The following is a 6,199-nucleotide window of genomic DNA, read 5'->3' as shown; positions in this document are numbered from 1 at the left end:
TGCTGCGGCTTTCTGTATCAGAGGTTTTTTGTGAATCCCACATTGCTGTTGTCATGCAATTTGGCAAGAAGGAACGGCAAAAGGCAGAGGTAAGCAGCAGCCTGGCTTCAGCCCTGCAATGTGCCTGGTGATACATATCCTTTCCATATTGTTCCACCCCTGACGCACAGGGGCCATGGCACAATATTTTAATCCTCCTCCTGGTAGACTGAAAACAGATAATCTCTCCCTGAGGTTTCAAAGATCAAAGAGAAACAGATACTGAAAAGAGGAACTAGAGCTAAATCAGACTCTGTAATTGCAATAAACCTGGCCTTCCTATCAACGTATTCTTCTGCTATCACTTATCTGGTGTTTGTAAATTTGTACATATAGTTAACGTCAAATTGTGAAATAGAAACTGTCCATTTTCTGTCATCCCCTGCATTGCTTAGATCCATAAGAATGGCTCAGACATTGGTATTAGTCTATCTAACCACAATTTGCATGGAGGAAGCCATAATATTGACTCATTTGGGCTTTTATTCTGGAATTTCCCATGGTTTCTGAAAAGTAACTTAGAATTCATGCACGGTCTCCAAAACTGAATAACCAACACCTCTATCATCTTATTTGGGAGGAACTAGAATTTATTTCACAGCAAATTCAATTCATTCATTTCAATTTATAGCAAACAAGCATTCTGATATTAACCACAAAATTAATAGTTACTTCTCAAAATGGAGACAAAACTCACTAACCACATCTGATTTTCATTTATAAGACTTCAAGTGGATTTCTTGTCCCCAGATTCACAACATGAAAAAGTAGGAAAAATCCAGGCCTGATATTTGGGCTTTTGCACAGAAACTGTCCTCTCACTGACTCTAGTTGAACTGAAGCAGTTGTTCCTAAATTTTCCCTTTAAATTAGGACCTGAGTTAAATTTACTTTCCTACTTCATTGCTACGAGGGGGACTTACCGTGAGATAGTGTTCTCTGTGCTGGCAGGAACCAGCGGAAGATGACAAAAGGGAAGGAGTGCAGAACTAAGCACAGGGTGACCACGCTGTCAGGAAGAGTTAGATTTTGCTGTACAGACCCGGGAGAGAAAAATGTTCCTGTGGCAGAGCAGGAAAGGTACCTCTGAACAGTCCTGAGGATGGAGCCACAATGTCCCCAAGGCCATTCTGAGAAGGCACTTAATGCAAGTCCTCTGTCCACGCTACTTCAGCTAACATTAACTTTCAATGTGAGTGCTAGTGATGAAGCTGCCACAGTCATGCTCACCAGTGATTGTTTCATAAGGAGCACAACTAACGTGTTCACAACTAACACCTCTGATTTAGAAAAGCTTGTCGTATCGACAAAGTAACATACCACAGCTGCAAACAGTGAATATATCTACCAACACCATTAAAGCAGAAGTGGAGAAACAAATTGTGGAAACTCTCTGAAAACAACTGCTGATCTCAACAGACTGTCAAACTGTGTTTTTCTTTTGGGAACTGATAGTATATGGTACTTAACACAAATTTTTAGAAACACAGAATTAGGTTTCATATGTTCCAAGACAATTTGAATGAAAAGGAGAGTGGTAGCTAATTTGCCACAGTCAGAATTTTATCTAAACAGGAACAGCAATTTACACAGTGCATTAGCATTTGAAAGAGCAGGCCTGATTCCCAGGAGTGCAATTCTGGTTTTGAATTGGTATAAATTCAGAGAAATCACCAGATTAACAGAATAGTTACTGTAATTCAACAAATTTAGCCTTGGATCATAGAACGCATAGTATAAAAATACTTTGAATTTATGTATAATATGTTGTCCTTAAAATGTCACCAAATCTTCTCTTACAAAGTGAATATATGCTTTCACCAAAGGGAAACTGGAAGAGAAATTGGATCGTGCATTCCTGAATACATCTAAATATTTCTTGCTTTCCACTCAGCTTAGAAAGTTACTATTTCAAATGTTACATTGCCTTTCAGCAAAGTATTAATAACACAAATACATGCACAATGCCATTCACAGATGCAGAACCGCCCAGACTCTGGGCAATTCTGTGGGATTCAAACCCACATTGCAGAATGAGGCTTAGGATGTCCAGGCTGGTACTGGGCATCGCAGTAAGATGCAGCACAGAGGACACTGAGGAAGCCTTAACTGGGGTATGATATACTCTTTGAGGACAAAACTCAGTGTCTGCGGTAGGAAGGTGAAGTTGGCAAGGACATCAGGATGTCTGATTCTCTGTGCCCGACTGAAGTACAAGGCTCCTAGTGCAGCAGAGAACCTTTGCTTATGCTTACATTAAAGTTAGATGAGACTGAATCCTACAGTACGACCTTGTATCCTGCCCACCTATATACTGGTGAAGGCCTAAAGGTTTAAAGTTCCCAGTAAATCAATTGCAGCCAGAGGAGTGCGAAGAGCAGCTCATGTTCTGCTCCTGCCCCTGCCTCAGGCCGTAACACGGACAAAGGAAAATGCTCCTTCTTCATCCCACACACCCCGAACACACACAGCAAGCCAGGAAAAAATCTACTACTGAAACATACAACAAACAGGGTAAATTACCAGATCTGAATATCCTGAGTTACCTCAGAAAAAAAGGTGGGAGGGGAAATAATGCTCCTCCCCAACTCCCACAGTCCCACCTCACTCAATGGTTCCTCTGCGATTCCAGGGATTTCACTGTGCTCCACATGCTCATCACAGCTGTACTCGTGCTCCTGCACATGGATGCGCACGCCCTTTGCAAGCACATTAAGCATTGTAATATATTTCTGTCTCTCACCTGCTTCACTGCCATCTTATCATAAAGTGCAAAGTAATGGATTGTCTTCCATTTTTTTTCTCCTGCTGAGCTGTGTGGGCATTAGCTTCAACTCATCTAAAATCGTTATTGATAAGGATCCATAAAGCATTCCATTATAAAGTGGAAAGGACCTTATACACAGGAAACTGTGTAAAGATAATACTCATATTTGAATCTTTAATTTGCCTTTAATCTATGCTGTATTCATTTTTTATGCTTATCTATTAAGTTGCCTGTCTTCCTACTGTAACAGGAAACAAAGGAAAAGCAAAAGCTACAGGAAAAATCACTTCTGTTCTCCATAATGGAGTAAAGTGAAAGTAACTCACTTAAGTCAACACAGTTACAGTATTGTACACCAAGTTTCAGATTAGAATCAGACTTGTAGCTTCAAGAGTTAAATGAGGGAATAAAAGCCTGCAGTCTGAAGCCTTACAACTCAGACTTTGTTTTTTGAAAATCTTGATTTTGATTTAATAAGACCACAGATTTAAAAACAGGAATTATTTTTTATTAGTATTCAGAAGATGCAAACAATGATTTGCATGTGCAAAGCATAGCATTCTATGTATCAGTGCTTGCAAATCCAGTGCAGAAGTTCACAGTTACAAAAATGTGTTAAAATAAATTTCTCAGCTCACACAAATTTGAAATAAATTCTTCAAAACATATCTACATATTTAACTTCCTGGAGTATTCCTCAGAACAAGAATGCAAAATCACACACAATTTTTACAAATCTGTCTAACCAAGAAAAAAACCCCAAGTTTTCTCCTAAGAGACACGTCATGCAGCTCTCAGACTTGCTTTCCACAATTTTTCAGAATTGTCTGTCAATGGTCACATCATATAAATTTCTGACTAGTAAGTTCAACTACACAGCAGGTAGTTTTATAATGCTGCAAAACCAGTCGTGCTAGTCCAACATCAGTAGTGCATTATTCAGCTCAGAGACTCAATGTTGTCTCAGTTGAGAAATAAAAAAAAGGTTGTTAAACCTATTACAATTCATTAGGTTTCTTTTCCCACACCACACAACTAGTTCTGAGGACATTTTGACTTAAGTTTAAACCAAATATGATCTATCCTCTCGTTACTTTCAGAAATGCATTGCTTGCTTTTCTATTTCACATTCTCAGAAATCACCAGTGATGGTGACACTGAAGTGCATTCAAAGTATCTACAGATTGCCCAGAAAGAGTGTGAATTCAACAGTTCTAATTTCCTTAGCCATTCTTTAGAGATTTATATGCCAGTATAATAAAACTGAACAATAAGCAATTATTGTCTGTCAGAAATCTAATGGATCTTTCACAGATACAAGGAAGCAGGTAAGCACTACTATTTAAAGTTTTGATTTGAACAAGTAGACAAGCAGAAAACAGTTGTCAGAAGAGGAAAAGAGAGAAAGGCACACAGACGAGAAACCACTGGAAAAAATGCTGGAAACTAGTCAGGAGTTTAGTCATTTATAATGCCAGACAAGGCTGACGGAGGAAAAGTTACATGTGTCTGGTTTGTGAAAGAGATTTCCAAAAAACCACAGCATCCTTTGGAAATGACTAGGGCTGGAACAAAATCTTCTGTTTTTTATATCTAAGTGGACTTTAATGGACTGTCAAGACTTATGTGCTAGCCCAGTATTTCCGAATGTCCATTGTTGAAGCAGAATGGTTTTTCAAAAGCCAGAGCAAAAGTATTAACATATACAGAAATTGATATGCTGATTGAGTGTCCACATAGACATATGCAGACACATACGATCTCATTGGCATCGTGGAAACTTGGTGGGTTGACTCCTGTGACTGGAGTGCTGCCATGGAAGGCTACAGGCTCTTCAGGAGAGACAGGCAAAGGAAACGAGGAGGCGGTGTTGCCTTATGTGTCAATGAGCAGCTGCAATGCGTGGAGCTCAGCCTAGGGATGGATAAAGAGCCGACTGAGAGACTATGGGTCAGGATTAAAGGGAAATCAGGAGCAGGGGACATTCCAGTGGGAGTCTGCTACAGGCCACCCGACCAAGAAGACCGAGTGGATGAAGCCCTCTATACACAGATAGGGGCGGCATCACATTCACAGACCCTGGTCCTCATGGGTGACTTCAACCATCCTGACATCTCTTGGAAGGGTAACACGGCCAGGCATAGGCAATCCAGGAGGTTCTTGGATTGCATTGAGGACAACTTCCTTCTCCAAGTAGTTGAGGAACTAATGAGGAGAGGAGCTATGCTGGACCTTGTTCTTACCAACAAGGAGGGACTGGTAGACAGTGTCGAACTCAAGGGTAGCCTGGGCTGTAGTGACCATGAAATTGTCAAATTTGAGATCCTCCCAGCAGCGAGGAAGGTGCACAGCAGACTGACCACACTGGACTTTGGGAGAGCTGACTTTGGCCTCCTGGAGAAGCTGCTTGGTATGGTGCTGTGGGATGAAGCGCTGGAGGGAAGAGGGGCCCAAGAAAGTTGGTCATTATTCAGGGACCACCTTCTCCAAGCTCAGGACCGATGCATCCCTACAAAGAGGAAGACAGGCAGAAAAGCCAGGGGGCCTGCATGGATGAGCAAGGAGCTCCTGGACACGACCAAAAGGAAAAAGGAGGCCTATAGGGAGTGGAAACAGGGGTGGGTAGCCTGGGAGGCATACAGAGGAATCGTTTGAGCAGCCAGGGATAGGGTTAGACAAGCTAAAGCCCAGATAGAACTCGATCTGGCCAGGGACATTAAGACAAACAAAAAATCCTTCTGGAAGTATGTCAGCAAGAAAAAAAAGAGTAGGGAAAACGTGGGCCCCCTCCGGAAGGAAACTCAAGAACCAGGACAGAGACAGAGCTGAGGTCCTCAATGACTTTTTTGCCTCAGTCTTCACTGGCAAGGACTGCAGCCGCACCGCCCATGACGCAGAATGCAAAGGCGAGGACTGGGAAAATGGAGAACTGCCCACTGTAGGTGAAGATCAAGTGCAAGACCACCTGAGGAATCTGAAGGTGCACAAGTCCATGGGACCTGATGAGATACATCCGAGGGTGCTGAGGGAACTGGCAGATGAAGTCGCTAAGCCACTAGCCGTCATATTTGAGAAGTCGTGGCGGTCTGCCGAGGTTCCCCTTTCCAACTGGGAAAGGGGAAACATAACCCCTATTTTTAAAAAGGGAAAAAGGAAGACCCGGGGAACTACAGGCCAGTCAGCCTCACCTCTGTGCCTGGCAAGATCATGGAGCAGATCCTCCTGGAAACTCTGCTGAGGCAGAGAAAACAAGGAGGTAACTGGTGACAGCCAGGATGGCTTCACCAAGGGCAAGTCATGCCTGACAAATCTGGTGGCCTTCTACAAAGCGGTTACAGCAGCAGTGGACAAGGCAAGATCAACTGATGTCATCTACCTGGACTTGTGCAAAGC

At 42.4% G+C, this 6,199-nt stretch overlaps 1 protein-coding gene across 1 annotated transcript in view; it reads right to left on the bottom strand.

Moving 5' to 3' along the window:
- Window positions 1-6,199, bottom strand: part of KDM4C (lysine (K)-specific demethylase 4C) — a 273,932-nt gene that overhangs the window by 13,750 nt on the left and 253,983 nt on the right. The window lies entirely within an intron of this gene.

The sequence above is a fragment of the Charadrius vociferus genome, unplaced genomic scaffold, assembly GCF_000708025.1.
Source record: "Charadrius vociferus isolate BGI_N301 unplaced genomic scaffold, ASM70802v2 scaffold188, whole genome shotgun sequence".
Classification (NCBI taxonomy): Eukaryota; Metazoa; Chordata; class Aves; order Charadriiformes; family Charadriidae; genus Charadrius; species Charadrius vociferus.
Note: the sequence above shows the minus strand (reverse complement) of the source record. Positions and strands in the feature narration are given on the sequence as shown.